The 16686-nt window shown below is 46.9% G+C and overlaps 2 long non-coding RNA genes across 2 annotated transcripts; one reads left to right on the top strand and one right to left on the bottom strand.

The window, feature by feature from the left end:
* Positions 1 to 619: 619 nt before the first annotated feature.
* LOC146758170 (uncharacterized) lies at positions 620 to 9921 on the bottom strand. Its single transcript, XR_014935103.1, has 3 exons — positions 9824 to 9921; positions 8747 to 9686; positions 620 to 7466 (listed from the first exon to the last, which is right to left on the bottom strand). It is a non-coding gene; the product is annotated as an uncharacterized LOC146758170 (long non-coding RNA).
* Positions 8585 to 10396, top strand: LOC107325671 (uncharacterized). The gene is made up of 3 exons (XR_001559737.3): positions 8585 to 8685; positions 9518 to 9666; positions 9793 to 10396. It is a non-coding gene; the product is annotated as an uncharacterized LOC107325671 (long non-coding RNA).
* The last annotated feature ends 6290 nt before the right edge of the window (positions 10397 to 16686 follow it).

Genomic DNA, 16686 nt, shown 5'->3' with positions numbered 1-16686 from the left:
GCCTCGGCTTGACTCCAGAGCAAGCCCGGGGAGGGAAGGAAAGCAGAAACAAATGATTTCCCTTTCAGCAAGATAACCAGCCGAGGCCTGGTTAAAGTTGTTGGTTTTGTCAGTCTTTAAGGAGCTCGATCTGCTGAGACTTGTGGGCTGCCATCTGAGCTGGGGAGTGGAGCTGGCTGGATTTTAACTTGCCACTGCCATCTGCGGGCTGCTGCTGCTCTCAGTGAAGCCGGATGGTCTCAGGACTCTGAGCTGTGCTGTGTTTTCTCTTCCCCTAGAAAACTTGCAGTCCCTTTCCCCTCCCTCACTCTGCTGCTGCAGCAGTGTCAGCAGAGCTGCCAGTTAGCAAGAGGCGAGTACAGCAAATGCTATTTGACAGCGTGTTTTGAATGCATTTCAGGTGAAAACACACACACCAAAAAAAAACAAAAACCACCCAGCACGTTTGATCCTTGCTGTATCTGCCTTCCATATTCATGTTTGTGTGCCTCCATGTCATTATGGTATCAAAGCATCATTAAGCACACAACGAAAGCCTTTGATAACCCTCTGCCCCATGTGCCTCCTTGCCTTTGTTTCTTGCATTTCTCCAATCCCATCCTTTTTTTCCCCTTTTCCCTTTCTTTTTTTTTTTTTTTTTTTTTTTAATCCGGACTTCTATGCCCATTCTCTCCCTGGTGGCTTCAAAGATGCTCTGGAATAATAATGCACAAATATACGACATGGATGTAAGAACTGCATTCTGACTGTATTCTGGCCCTCCTTTGCTCCCCTGTGCATTAGGAGCAGTGCAGCAAACAGGCAGCAGCAGCAACAGGCATTGCAGCAAACAGGAGGCAGCCCTGGCCGGGTCCCCACTGTTGGTCTGGCATGAACCTGCTTTGGGTTTACACCAAGGCAAGCAGTGATTGCTACTGGGTGTTCAACAGCCACTTTGCAGCCTTGTTACTGAGAGCTGTGGAGCTTCAAGCTGTAGAATGCTGGTAGTATTTTTAATAAGGGTGCTGAGACCAATCTACTCCTGTATGGAAAACGTGACAGCAATTTAGATTGAAAGCTTCTGTTTTCTAGACACTCACCCAGTTAGTGCAAACAAAAAGGCACTTGTAACTCCGGTCCTTTAATCTTACTCTTTGCTTCATGGTAGATAAGGCGTCTTGACATCAAATTGCATTAATGTGGTCCTCTGCAGATTAGTGCTGTGGACAATGTGTGCTGCCTGGCTCTCCCCGATATGTTTTCTGAGTGGAGCGAGGTCTGGTGGTCAAAGCAGGAATGCTGGAATGGAAAAAGGGCTGCTCTCCTGCATTCCCTGCTCTGCCTTCCCGTCCGCTGGTGGCTGACCTTGCCTCTTAGTTTTTGCAGTTGTAAAATGGGCATAATAGATACTAATTGCCTTGAGGGGAGCTCGTTGGGGGATGGCTAATGATTATTGGCTTGAAAATTACAGAGGAGAGAGGGAAAGAAACAGAAGGAAGGTTTTGCAAAGTGTGTGAGAAGCAGGAGGCACTTCTCCAGAGAACTCAAAGCCTTTTCCTACAGATGGTCTCATTCCTCTCATTTGAACAAAAGGGCATAAAAGGCAAAGGCAGGTGATTTGCCCAAGGTTACAGGAGAGGTCTGGGAACGCTGCAGTGCTGCATGCAGTGCTGTGCAGCTCTGCCTGCTCACAGCCATCCTACGAGGCTGCCAAACCCTACAGGGTGGATCAGCAGCAGCCTCTCTCCAAAGCATTTGAGGGAGGTGGTGCCAGGCAACAGGCCAAGGCACCCAGCAGGTGCTGCACACCCCTCTCCTCCCAGTTATATGACAGAGCTTGTTCTACAGGTGCCTGCAACTGAGGGCAGTCATAGAATCATAGAATGGAGTAATATAATGGTGTGGGTTGGAAGGGACTTTTAAGATCATCAAGTTCCAATCCCCCTGCTATAGGCAGGAACATCCCCCTCTGGACCTGGATGATCTGAAGCTGGGAGGATTGGCCAACCCTTCAAAAGGTCATGCTGCCATTTGGAGAGACCTGGATGGGCTGAGAGTTGGGCAAGAGGAATAACCACATGCATCAGATCAGGTCGAGCTGCTGGAAAGGAGCTCTGCAGAGAAAAACCTCAGTGTTCTGGTGGCCAGCAGGGTGGCAACAAGCCAGCAGTGTGCCCCATGGCATCCCGGGGTGCATTGCAGAGAGCAGGCCCAGCAAAGCAAGGGAGGTGCTTCTCCCCTCTACCCTGGGGAGGGCACATCTGGAACACCAGGTCCGGGCTGCTCTACTGCCAGAGATGAGAAATGTCAGAGCCAAGTCAGCCCAGCAGCAAGATCAGACTGCAGAAAGCTGGATAAAACAGTCAGGGGAAAAGAAAAAAGGAGGAAGGTGCCTTGAGTCAATTACACCGAGAAAAACTCTGTGTGAGGTGAAGGAACTTCAGAGCTGAGCCAAAGCAAAACAAGCAGCTGAAGTCAGGAAGCAGGTGGGAGCCATGTGGGCAGGAATAGCAGCAGCCTTGCATGAGCAGCCACACACTGAGGGCTGCAGGGCAGCGTGGGGCTGGGCCTGGTTCTTGCTGCTGACCCCCAGGTGGAGCAGCCCCATTGCTGCACCCATGGCACACAGCTCCAGGATATGGCACCGAAGGGTTCCTGCTCTAGCAAAAGCCTTTTGTTGGTGGTGGTTCAAAGGCTTTGAACTTATGCTTCATTCTTCCGTGTTCTGACATGACAAAGGACTATTTTAATAGCTGGGTATTAAATCTATTCAGGGCAGAAAATGAAGGACTGCGTTAGCCTGCAGCACTCAGGAGCTGTGTGTTATCAGCAGCCTGTTCTACCAGCGTGCAGCAGGAGCCTCAGCCTCATCAGGGTCAGCGTGCAGCATTCCCCTCCCCAGCAGTGTTTCCTGCATGCCCTGTTCAGCCCCACAGAAGGGTGTGAGCAATGCCCTCCTGCTTCCATCGTGCCCTGCTGCTGCGCCCATGAACACCTGGAGCTTACTTACCTACAGCTTACTTAGGTCATCTCCACCTTTTATTTTGAGGCCAACTTAAGTGCAGCTGTCAGTGGGCACCTCGTGCCAGGCTGCGAGGAATGGGTTGAAGACACTGAGCAGACTCACATTTCTGCAGTACTTCCCCTGCCTGCAGCACAGCTCTGCGCCCCATCTGCCCGAGGCAGCAGTGCAGGGCACACAGAGCGACCCGGTACTGAAAGCTGACAGCTTGGAGTTGAGGTTTGGCCACAGAGAGCAATGAGACTCATCAGATTGAGCCTGGGAAGGCTTCCAAAACCTTGTCTTCACAAGGCAGCAGTGCGCAGGTTTGCATAAATATCTACGAAATTCATCAAACGGCCCAAATGAAATACACTAAGGAAGGAACTTCTGCTGCATTTAAATCCACGCAGTCGCTCCCCTGTCTTTGAAATGCAGCAATGCCCGCCCCTCCAGCAGCCTGGGAGCAACGTTACCTTCCAGATGGTTCCCCCTTCCTAAAAAACAGCGCTGCACAGCCGATTAAATCCTGCTTGTTGTAATTAAGCCCGACACAATTAGCTGTCAAGCAGGGCACTCATCTGTTTTATGTTGCAATCTCTTCAACAGGCAAGGCTGCTAGACAAGATTGTCACTTTCCGAAAAGATTTTCATTAGTTACCCTGGGCTCTGTGTCAGCCTATGAAATATAAAAATGTGCTCTGTAGCCAAGTCAGGGAAATTCTCATTTAATGTTCCACACAGTATTATGAAAGTAATGTACTCTGAAAATGAATGCATTTTGGAACATTTCGGAAGGAATGTAATTTGTCTGCTAAGTAATAACTGCATGTTCATGAATTTACTGATTTTTTTTTTTTCCTCCAATGTGGCTTTCGTAAAGTTGGGAAGACTTTTTCTGACCTAAAACGAAAGGAACTGTTGGTTTTAATGCTACTCCTCCCTCCTTCCTCCTCCACCTCCTCCTTTCTTTCTTTTCCATCACTCCTGTGCACTGTGTCAAAACCAAGTGCTGGTTTCTGCCAGCAGAAGCTCGGCCAAAAAGGGGTGAGCAACTCAAGATGGAAAAATAGAAAGTAACTGAGGTCAGTGAGGAACAAAGGAGCTCCGTCTTTCTGTGCCTTTAAGAACAGAGCACACAAAATCCCCTGTTGCTCCTCAGAGTTCAACAACCAGCATCTGTCAGTGGAGATGCAATTATGATTTCCCTGTTTTGGTGGGACTGTGAGTTTTCTGCATTGCTAATGTCACGGGCTAAGTGGGGTCAAACACAGCGAGCAGTAGAGCTTTCTCACCACCAAAAGTCAGATTCGCAGTCAGAGTAAATAACAAAGGATTCGGGCTGGCAGAGCCTTCTTTCTCCCTTATCAGTGGGGGCCAGACTGCAGATGGACGGGAGCTGTGCTCTCAGCCCCAGCACTGGCTCTGGGCACAGACCTCACTGGGACTCATCAATGTGCCCTGGGAATGGGGGGAGAAGGGGGGCAGAATGAGACACCCCAAAGTGCTACCAGAGCACTGCAGCCTGAGAGCAGAGCTGTGGGTCGGGCTGCGAAGGGGTTTTGTTGGGGGCTGCGGGGAAAACAAGACATGCGACAAAAGATGGTAATGGTGGGAGGTGGGCAGTTGGACTGAATGATCACAGAGGCCTTTTCCAACCTTAATGATGCTATGATTCTGTCCCCACGTGCTGTGCGAATTTGGGTTGTCAGTTTCTATGTGGAAATATAGTTTTCAGATCTCAAGAAGTTAAGTGCTGAAGTGTGAGCCCCGCTGTGATGAGCGGTACCTGGTTTTGTTTGCTGCCTGTTACTGCCCATTAACTCCCCAGCACACTCTCTTAGTCGGAACTCAAGTGGCTCTAATCAGGCTTCGTTTACCCTCCTTGGGAAAGAATAAAGTTCATTCAAATTAATACCACTTTCTCTCCAAATAGAAGCACCCCCCACCTAAGGTTCATTGCATTTTAAAGATTTATCTTTTATGGGGCTCCTTTTCCTCACTCAGTTTTGCTTTGCAGAGCTCTTTTCTCAGGAAAGAAAGCCCCCATTTTCCCAGGAACAGGTATGGAAGATGTCTTGTTCGTGCCCTGGGTGCGTGCCTGGCACTGGGAGCTCAGTGCTGGAGCAAAGCCCGATCCATGAGCATTCAGCTGCAGAAGAAAGGGGGGGAAACTCCACAGCAGCAAGATACAGAGCACATAAAAACAGAGCGGGTGAACAGGAAAACATTGTCTCTTAATTGACCTGGTGGAGAAGGAGGAGTAGCGGTGATTACAAGGCCTGCAGATCTTTGTTTACAAGAGCTGCCTTCCTGTTTCCATCGGACAGGAGCATCCAAGCTGGCCATGAGAGCCAAAGCAGAGCAGCTGTCTGCAGAGCACGTGGGGGCACGGCTGTGTGTGCACCGCTCCGGTGCCATCCCAGCTGCTGCAAGTTCCCTTGCTCCATCCAGGGCTGGAATCGCTGTGAAGGAGCACAGAGTAAGGCAGGGTCTGCTGGTGTACCATGGTACATGGTACCATGGGCTGCCCACTCTGGAGGCTCAGGGCTGTGCGCTGCCCATGGCTGACACGCCGTGGGGAGGTGCCAGCAGGGACTTTGGTGTGGTGTGACTTGCTGCTTTATTGCAAATAGCTTTGGCTGCTGCTGCCGTGATAACAATAAAAGCCAAACCCCCCAAATCCCTTCCTGCTCTATCCTTGGGCTGGATCTGCTGTTGGCAGAAGCTTTGCCAGCACCAGGTGCAAGGAACTGCTCAGGGGATGCAATGAAACCCAGCTCTGATTTTTTTTGTTGTGTTGGTTTAACCCCTTCCTCCTCCTGTTAATATTTGCCCCAGTGGAACTCCCTCCACTCCCAGGTTGTCAGACTGAGTGCTATTTTCCCCTTTTGTGAGTGTTTTAATGTTGGAATATGAGTCAGGAAAAGAACACTAAAAGGCCTCCAGGTGCTGGAATATACTCCAACTACCTCCCTTCTCCCACACCATTGCTGCTACCAATGGGATGGACTACATGGTAACCCCACTGAGATCCTTGTTTGGCTTTGGTTCAGGGCATCACCTAAGCAGGTGATGGAGACCCACAGCCTCTTGGCTGCCTCCTCAGCATCTCCCTGATGATGGTCAGACCAAGCCAGTTATTTGGGCTAGACCACCATACTGTCTCAGTGCTGCTCACCACCCCCTCATTCCTTCTGAGTCTCCCACAGGTTCCACCATAACCCCATCATGGTGAAGGTCTGAGCGCAGTGACCTCCTGCACACCCCACACCCCTAAAACCTCAGTGCTCCAAGAAGAACCTGTGAGACGTTTAGCTCTCTGATGTCTTTCAGGTAAGCAAATTTAAACACGTAACTTCATCTGACAGTTCCAATTATTATTCTTTTAACTGCACAACCAGAGAGGAAGGAGAAAAAAAAAAGAGATTTATCACAAAAGATTATTTTGGGGGAAGGGGGAGGAGGACGGGGGAACTCTAGAATGTTTTATTTATGGGAATACTGCAAATTACCTTAATAAATTCCTTTACTAAGCTGTGTCAGCTACTAAAACATTGTTCTTTGTGGGTGAATAACTTTTAATTTGAGCGTTCTAGTATTCAGCAGAGTGAGGTAATGGATTAGCAATTGCCTGTATTGTAAATGTCATCTTGGCATAATTAGGGTGATTATTGTTAACCAGTGGAGTTCAGTATTTATCTGTCACTGGGTGAGAGAATATAACAAAGCCCCAATTAGTTATAAATGGTGGTGGGTGGTGGGAATGGAAAGCAGCCCCTGGAATGCTGTTTTTGTTTTAAATTTGTTTCGGTGTTTATCTGGTTTTAACATCTGCAGCATCGTGATCTCCCCCTGACAAGAGGGACCACATACACACACACACCATGTACTAGGCCTGGGTTACAGTGATGGCACAAGCAGTGCTGGTTCCCTGCACACATGCGGAAACCATCCTTAACTGTGCCAGCTGGGAACACACACAGTCCCCGAGTCTATCCAGTACTGCAGGCCCACAAAAGCAATTTCATAGTCACAGATTGGTTGGATTGGAGGGGAACTTAAAGACACCCAGCTGCACCCCTGTCATGAGCTGCCCGTCCTACAGCTCAGGTTGCCCAGGGACCCTCCATGGGCACCTCCAGGAATGGGGCACCCACAGCTCTGGGTAGTGCCGGGGCCTCACCGTGCTCTTAGTAAAGGATGTCCTCCTACTGTGCACACTAAATCTCCCCTCTTGTAGCTTAAAACCATTTCTCCATTTCTCAGAGGGCAGAGCAGAAGGGGACAGCCCCCTCCCTGCCCTGCACCCCTCCACGATGCAGCCCAAAGAAAGGAGTAAGAAGTGTTTTTTCTGCTGGTTCCATCCTGATTTCTCCCTTCCTGATCCACTGTCCAATTTAGGCTCCTTATTGCCCATTCATTTCTAACAGCTGTTTCTAATGGTCAGATGGAAACTGTAAGAGGAAATGGTCTGAGTTCAGCTCTGCAAAAGAAGAGATAGAAAACCATATTACGGGCAGGTATAGAGGAGTGTCCCATTTGGGAACGTCATCTCCTTTTTCCCTGGGGCAGCAAGCATCCAGCTCAAGGCACCAGGGTTAATGTCCTTTGCAAATACTTATCCGGCCTAATAGATCTGTGGATACTGCTATCACTCACAGATATTTCAAAATCTCTTCTCTTAATCCTGACAAGCTCTTGCCCTTAATAACTTCAGTGGGACTCTTGCCAGAGCAAAGACTGTCAAGTCAGATTCTCAAATGTAACAAAAAGAAAAGCAGGAAAGGAAGTTCAAGGTGGGTTTTGTTTTTGTTTTTGGTGCTTTTTATGGACGTTTGTGGATGCAAACTGTTGGGATTTTTTCCTTCTGATTATCTAAATGATGGATGAGTCAAATGTCCTGTGAAAGCCTTCCAGATCCAGCCACAAATGGCATAGGATGAAGAGAGCAAAGCCAACAGGGGCTGAGAACAGACAGAGAAAGAAGACTGAGAGAGTCAAATGGAAGAGAAACAGCAGACTCAATGGGAAGAAGGAGATTTCAGAGGGAAGCGGGGATCATTTGTGGAGCTTATACACAGAAATATCCATTTTTGGTTAGTGAATATTTAAGAATGTTGTGTCATAACGTATAATGTAATAATGTAATAATCAGTTGTTGTGAGTTATCTCAGACAACTGGTTGCTCATGGCTGCAGTGTGTTAGGTGGTACCTCCTTACATCCTTTGGATACCTTTTGCAGTGCTCATTCTCCTGTGACACAGATTATCTCAGCTTTCATTAAAAGCGAGAGGAATATTTCTATACTCTCTCTGTCACAGAAAACCTAGAAAACATGAAGCTGAGAGACACGAAGCAAATAAAGCCCCAGTTCCCATTTTGAGGCATTCTCTGATTGCCGGAGACATTCTCGCTCTGGGGACGAGGAGGGCAGATCGATGGTTTGCAGCACTGAAGGCACACACTGCTGATAAGCAATGAGCTCTTGTGGCGATATGAGCCACAGGAGGCAACGAGCAGCAAGAACAGAAGATGGGAGCGGCTTTAAGAAAGACTTGGCCTTTTCCTGCAGCCCTTTCAGAGCAGCGCAAGGTGCCCTAGGATCCCTCCAGGCACCAGCTCTGAAGCAGGACAGCTTTCTCTGCTCAGCTCTACATCGTCCACGTGAGGCTTGGCAAGCTGACCTCCCCCTGCAGGGCAGGTAATACCCCCTGACCCAAATAACCCCACACCATTTGTTTTCCCCTTGTGTGCAGACTCACCTTTTCACCCAAGGGAGGAACTGATGTCACCACCTGGAGATCTGCAGCATCTCCAGGAGGATCTGCGTGCTGTGATCACAGCAGAGTGTGGCTGCAGCAGCTGGAAGCTCCCCAGGAAGAAAAAGGTTTGGGGGTGGCTGGTACCTGGATTTAGTTTCCACAGGACCACACAGGTTCTGCTCCATTCTAACCTTAAAGCTCGGAAATACTCAGCAAACCTGAGATTCTGTTTGTACCCGAAACAAGCCATAAATCCTCTGGAGTTTGTGGCTTTTTTTTCCCTCTCCCTTCTTTATTTATTTTTCCCTTTTTGCACATGCTGCCAAAATTCTGCTATTGCTTATTTAGATGCATTTGTAAGCTTACAAATTCACAATGATTTCCAGCATGAATACTTTTCAAATGGATGTTTCCCCTCTTCCCTGTTAAAATTCAGCCCCTGGCCTTTGTGGGGGGAAAAGAAATGCTGTTTTGACCAAAGTAGGCAAAAATAAAAGTCTATAAACATTTCACAGTACTCATCAAATCCAATTTTAGTTCAGTTTTACAGAGAAGCAGAACTTTCCTTTTTTCTTCAGCATCTCTAGAAGTGTCGGTGTCACTTTTACGGAGCACTCAGCACTGGGGTTTATACGTAGATACGTTCACTTTCCATGGAAAGTCAATAGATACACTCAGAGCAATTCCTGAACAGAATAGGAGGGTTCAAAGGGGACTTTTGAAAGGTTGAACTCACTTGTACGAACTAAAGCAGTGTCTCATTCCTTGAAGGCTTGATCCAGCTCCCACTGAGAGATATGAAATTGCTTCAACAGAAACAGGACCTGACCTTAAGTGAGAGACAAGCCAGGACCTGGAGCAGCCCCAGCCGCGTGACACAGGCACAGACACGCCAGCAGCCACCTCCTCACCCTGCCCTGGTTTGTATCGCAGTCAGTCCCTGGGAGAAAATAGAAATGCATCACAATGAGCAGAGCAGAGGCTTGGCTGAGTAGCGTCATTTAATGCCTGATAATCCCTCATCCCAATTTGCTTCAATTTATTAGATGCCCTTGGAAACAGGTGTGATGGAAATACCATGGAAACGTGAGACAAGTGGAGCCATCAGTTCACAGCCTCTCCAGCAGCAGTTTCATCAGGGAGAGCAGAGCTGACATCACGTGGGCACCTCCCTCTCTTCTCTCCATCTTCATATCAAGAGCCCAAAGACGGCCCCACGCTGCAGCCTAAGAGGCACTTTTCATCAGTACTGGATGGGAATTGTGTCCACCGCTGTCAGCACCAGCACTGCTCCCAAATTAATCCCAACATGGGCAGAAAGGGGCAGATTAAACTGCCTGAGCTAAGCTGCTTGCGTCTGGAGGCACCCAGTAGGGTGTTGCTTCCCACTCCCCAGCCCTTACGCTTCAGCAGTGCCACTTGGCTCAGATAATTTACTTCTAATAGTCTGGTTACAAATGAGATTGCAAGGGAAGCACGTGATTCTGAACTGGGATTTCTGAGTCACATTCTCATTTCCCCCTCGTGCCTCCTAGGCCTCTAATAAACTACAAAGAGACATTAAGAAAACAATAAGAACTCCTTATCTACTGAGACTGGGGAACAGGAACAGTGAGCTGGCAATAATGGATTCTGCCCATCTGCAACACATCCCTGAGGCAGCAATTGAAGGAGGGGAACAGGAAATCCAAGTGCTCAGGACATGGGCTGCCCAGATCGGTTGGCCAGCCAGCAGTGGGTAGAAAGTGGGTGAGCAGTGCCTGAGGTCACAGAACATGCCTTGCTGGGCTTGTCTCCCAGGAGCCATTTGGCCATGACCATGCTGCTTTCCATTGCACACTCAAGGGGAATCAGGCAGCTGTCGTGTGTGCTGTCAGACATCTTCTACATCGCCCCCCCAGCGTGCACTGCAGCACAGGATCAACCACAGGTGTGAGCAGCAGCATGTAAACGGGAAAAGAAAAGGGGCCACATCCTACCCCAGCCTGCAGCATCTCTGTTGGTGACAGTGGTTCTGCAGACAACTGCAGGTAATGGGAAAATCAGGCCGAGGGAATCAACAGACAGAGGTCACCCCCAAGGCAAGGAAATCAATGCAAAATAAAGTGGAGGTTAAAAACACATATGCAGAACTAATTACAGAAAGAGAACTGAGCCTGGGGTGGATGAGAGCCCTTGATAAAAGAAATGGCTCCACCAGGTAAATGGAGCAGTTGGCCTCAATGGCTTGGGTTATTTATTTTATTTTTTCTCTTTCTTCATGTAGGTCAGATGTCCTCCCAAGGGGGTTTCTCTTAAACTCCTTCTTAGGATCTCAATTACAAACTGAACACAAATTAACAACAACAGATAATAGAACAGTTAGAGGAAAAGAAACCTCAGAGAAAAACACAGTGCACTTAGACCAGGACAAAGTATTCACTGAAAAGGAAAATCAACGTGGCAGATATTTATTAGTGTCTTTATGAGGGGAGATGGGACTCAACCGGAGCCCATTTTGAGTTCTGTTCTGCTTGGGTTTTGCCATAAACAAATTGATGAGTCCAGCCCTATCCCTCACATTTTTGTGCCCAGCACATTTTAATTAAGGTTAAGAAAACAGAAGGGGGGAAATAAAAACAAGGGAAAATAGAGAGTGAGAAAAGAGGTAAGAAAAATCTCCAGCTGATTCATAATTTAGTATCTGTTCTGCTCAGGCTTCTGTTGGATCTTCCAAAAGCAACGTCCCCTTTCATTCAGATCGGGTAGTTCCTGTTCAAACGTCCTTTTGATGCCACACATGAAGAGAAAACAAACAACTATGAGCACAGAGGAAGGGAAAAAAAGAAGGCAAACAATGCAATATGTATAGAATCTAACAGAACACAGCATCCCACACTGGGAGGCAGAGCCTGGCACTGGTGACAGTAATTCAGCACGAGTGGGAACACACTAGAAAAAGAAAGGACAGCGTTATGAGTAACCAAACCTTGCTTTCACAGCTTGCCTCGCAGCACACAAACACGCAAAGCAAGGTGTGCTCAGACACATTCAGAGCCACGCAGCAGGAGCCACAGGAATGCTCCTTTGCAGACAGTTGTAGGGACATAACCACCATCTACATGGGGCACGGGAGCAAGTGCCATTCTGGCAGATGGGAAGCAGTTTCTCACTCCCTCTGCCCAGTGCTAGCTTGAATCTAAGCAGAGTCCCCAATATGTGTGTATGTTTGTGTACAGGTTTCTGCATCCACCCACAAAACGTGTTCTCCCTGCTTGACCCATCCCGCTGCATTTCTGACTGCGCTTGGACGTGGTGGAGATTGGTAGCATTGAGCTCAGATTCCAGTCAAGAAATGTGAAATTGGATTTGAGGTGAGTCCTGCTCCAAGCGTGGCTCAGAATTGAATTATTTTAGTTATAGCAAGGAGGGGGAGGAGAAACAGAGTAGGTGAAATAATAGCAACTGTCTAGCTAAGATAAGCCAGACAAGACAAAATATGAATTCCGATTATGTTAGCACACCAAACAGAGAGCTGTAATTCCATCCACCTGCCCAAATCAGGGAAAATTACTGTCACCAATGGTGCATAATTTAGGAGTGTTAAACCATCAAAACTGGATAGGAATGGTAACATCCTTTATTTGATGCCATTGATACTAAGCCTGTCTGTGAAAGGGTGACCTGCCAAGTCAGTGGCTCCCGTTCCTTTGCAAATGGAGACGTAGGGAGCTCTCTGAAGGTTCACAAGCCCCACTGATAATGGAGAACACTTCCAAGCTAAGCTGCTCACAGCTGTGCCCACTTGCTCTGAAGGGTGGTTGGGGTGGCTGCAGACCTGGAGCAGGCAGAGTTGTGCCACGCTGTGCTCTGCTTGTCCCCAGCTCTGCCAGTGATTTTCGGTGTCATCTTGAGCAATCACTTTGACTTAGACACGTCCCCTCCCGTATCAGACAGCTCATACAGGTGTCCTCATTAACCTCATTAACTAATGAGCCAAACAGATCACACAGTTCTGCTGATGAGACTCACTGAGTCTTGGAGTGCAAGTATGTCTCCATTAGCCCACGGTAATCAGTCCAACATGATCAAAGGCCTCTTCTCAGTATTTGCCACCATAGCGGAATACAGGGAGATATTGAACTGGACTCTGCTTGGAAAAGAGAGGCGGTGCAGGTGAAACACAAAGAGATGAAATGAGGATTGTGAGGAGACTATTCCCTGCTCTTTGAAATCAGTGCATTTCTGAAAGAGGGCACGGCCAGTTTATGGAGCATCCTTGGTTCGTCATTTTCCCCACTGCTCCGATCACTTTGGAATACCATGCAGGAGTGAGGCTGCAATCATTGAAAGGCAAAAAACAAATACAGGAAAAAATGTCCTGGTTTAGGGAAGCAGGGAAACCTGTGGCTCAGGCTGCGTCTCTGCAGGAACTGAGGAAAGCTACAGTTTTCTGCAGCCACCTGGAGCTTAATTGCCACTTAAAAGAATTATCTTCAGCCTTTTTCCCTAAGAAAAACAACTGTGTACTGAGCAGAGAGACAGATAGGAAAGCAGGTTGGAAACTGCCTTGTCGACCTCTTTTCCATGCTTTCTCCATGTTTACAGGGAAAGAAAATAAAAGCAAAATGCAATCAACAGGGAACAGGGAAGAAAAGAGCTGCTGAATAGTGTGAGCCTCTGGAAGCCAGATCCCTGCAATTGGTCTGGTCCTGCATCTCGCTAAGCACACCCTTCTTGTGCCATCTCTCAGGGTAGGTTCTTCTGCTCTTGGTGTTATCATAATTAATGTTTTTAGGGAGTTCTCCCAGCATTTGTTACTCTTGACTAGGATTCTGCCAGGAAGACAATTTCTTCTCTCCTTTAAAGAAAAAAAAGGAAGCTCTTTTCTCTTTCATATATACCAGAATAACTCCTGGCTGAAACAAGCTACTTGCTGTGGGAGAAAGGCACTGCACTGACAGGCTTGAAAACTGACAACTTACTATTAAGCTACAAAAAGTCACCTCCCCATTGATGGTGGAGGCTTAGCAGCAGGAGACTCTTCTCTTCGAGAATCCTTTTGCTGCACTAAAAGCTTCAGAGGAAGTTGACAGAAAGCAGGAATGGACAGGCCTAGCCTACAGTACCCAGAGCTTAAACTAGCTCTAGCTCAAACTCCAGGTTGTTTTTATAGTCTCTTCATCGTCCTACAGTCGTACTAAATACCATCATGCTCAGACTCACTTCTGAACATCTCCCTGAGTAGTACTGAGGGATCCAGGCCTCCTTCCAACGGATCACACTGTAGTGCTACGGAAGGATGCCCTTCAGTAAGAGTGGTTTTCAGTGCTTAGGGCTCTAAAACAAAGCTCCAGTTTCTCCTTCCTACTGTTCTCCATTTATTCCTAATTCTAGTGTCTCATGAGACTATGAGTGGCACTCCTGTGTTCCTTCTTCTCCCAACAGTCTCTGTACACATTGATCCACGCACATTATCAGTTCAGTTCTCAGCATATGGTTTTCAAGCACTTCCTCTTAGAAGCATTAAAATCACAGAGAATAATCCAGACTGTTCCAGGTAAGTGCTCTCCAATTCACAATCAAGAGCTGTCACCTCGCCTTGCATTTAAAAAACATATTGTGACTTCTTCCACAGTGAAATATTTTAACTCAAACCATTCTCTGAAAATGACCTTGAAAGTAGAACAGACAGTAGGAAAGTCCTCAAACTATCAGCGTGAAAAGGGATTGTTTCAAGAATGGCACTGGCTTATTGAAATGTGCATTCTAGGCATTCATCTCCCAAATGGGTGAGATTGCCATTTTGGAAGGATCCACTTTTTGGAAATAACTCATTCCCCGCAGGATCCACTCCAGGTCCAGAGGCTTCATACTTCACATTGTCCTGCTTTCATTTTCCTGGTCCTCATCCTTAGCTCACATATATTGGTATCTCTTAACAGAAGTCCGCTGAGATACTTCTGTGTGTGAGCTGAAGATGGGATCCAAGGCTCAGTCTGCATTAGAAACAGGTTTCAGAGAGATTCTTGGCAAATGAAGCAGGGAAATAAAAGCATTTTTATACTCCTTAAATTTCCCCGGAGTAAAACAGATGTGCAGTCAAAACTATTCAAATGACTTTTCAGGAGATCATTCATCTATTAATGCATTTCTTTGTAAACAGAGTTTGCAAATTTACTTTGGGCTTATAGGCTAACCTGTTCCATTGCCATTATGGCCAAACCTGGTTTCTCAGAGCTCTGTTTTCACAGTGAGTCTCACATCCATGCTGAAATAGATAGGTTTCTGCTTAACAAAGATAGGCTCTAATTAGAAGAATAACTCAATCTTATTGAGGTTGTAGTGGCTCTTGAGGCCAGGTCAAATGCATATTCAATAAGTCAGGTATATTCACCAAGAATCACTTGATTTTTCAGAATGAGAGATCAGAATCAAGCACAGGGTCTCAAATCCACGCTCACATAAAGCAGTGCTGTAGCCTGGGCAAAGCTGTTTTGAAATCAATGTGACAACTCTCTAAAGCTCTGTGCAGCAGCACAGTGCAGTCCACAGTATTTTCAGCTAAAGGCTGTAACTACAGTCTTGAGCCTGATTCTCCTCTGCACAGTGTGAGCAGTAAATTTCAATTATCCCCACTTCTAAAGTTCTTGCCTAAAAAGTTTTATCCCTATGGGAGTAAATAACCCACCCTCATCCCTTGTACTGCTGGAGCAGAAAATGTCTCTGCTATTGTGGTTCTCTCTTGACTCTACTTTTCCTGGTCCTATTACACCCATCTCTATGTAGGCTTTATTCCCATGTGCACTAGGATCATTTATAGTCAATGAGTAAAAAGCAGTGATGCTGCTGAGCCTCTCCAGGGAGCCTGGCAGATTGGCTTTAACTGGGTCTTTAGGATTACATTACACTTTGTAGCCCAGTGCTGCCCATGACTGCATATGGGAGACCTGGGATTGGGCTGAAGCCCATTTACTTCTCACTTCTGCTTTCTCTCTGCTTCCAAGCAGACCTGGATAAAATAAGCCTTTGGTGCACAGCAAACAGAGTCATAGAGACTGTGAGCAAGTAAACAGGAGCTTTTGTTTGTGTATCGACAACTGTCAGGTGCATCCTGGCTGTGGGCATTTGTTCCAGGTGATGCTGTGAAGAACAGAAATGAGATAGCAAGACTTTGCTTGCCACGCAGTCTGCAGTGCCAGCAGTGAGAAAGCTCTTATAAATTAAGTATAGCTGACCTGCAGGAATAAGCCTAAGGAAGAATAAGCCATAATAATCACAGCTCTTTTAAAGCCTCTGTTTCGTTAGAGAGTCTTGCTTTATAAAATCAGGCAAGTATTTATTATAACAACTTACAGAAGGGAACATAAAGGCCCTGAGAGGTACTGGCTGGCACATTCAGATGCTGGTTGAGATCCATGTGTGCTTTGTTGCTAATGACCTAGAAAAGCATGATTGCTCATGTCTCATGTGGAACACCTACACAGGAGAGCAGTCATACACAGGGACCATTTGTGAAAACCTTGCCCAATTAACTTCCTCAGTATCCCACAGAAAAACAGTAACAGAGGAATAGAAACAAGCCTTGCTGACTGCACTGCTGCCCAGCGTCTGCTGCCCAGGAGATGGATTGCAGATGAGCAGCAAATCCCTTTAAAGAAGGACATCCAAGCAAATGGTTACCTAACTTTCACAGAACTCTTTACCTCTGAAACATTCTCCATAACTGTTATTATTATTTTGGGTGGTTACCAGCAGGATTCCTATTTGAATAATAGCTTTGCCCCTCCCTGAGTCACATCAAATTAGGGCTTCAGTTTGTTTGTGTGTCTTCTTCTCGTCTTAATTAAGGTACACTTTCCTAATTATCCAAAAGGAAACATAACACATATTAAAACCTGAATTATGTAAGGAGCTGGGGTAACTAATATGGTAGGGAAGGGGCTGCCATGGTTGTGTGT

This window comes from Coturnix japonica, chromosome 16 (genome assembly GCF_054131305.1).
Source record: "Coturnix japonica strain WE chromosome 16, WE-NBRP24, whole genome shotgun sequence".
Taxonomy (NCBI): domain Eukaryota; kingdom Metazoa; phylum Chordata; class Aves; order Galliformes; family Phasianidae; genus Coturnix; species Coturnix japonica.
The sequence above is the reverse complement of the archived record's forward strand: the minus strand, read 5'-3'. Positions and strand labels throughout refer to the sequence as shown.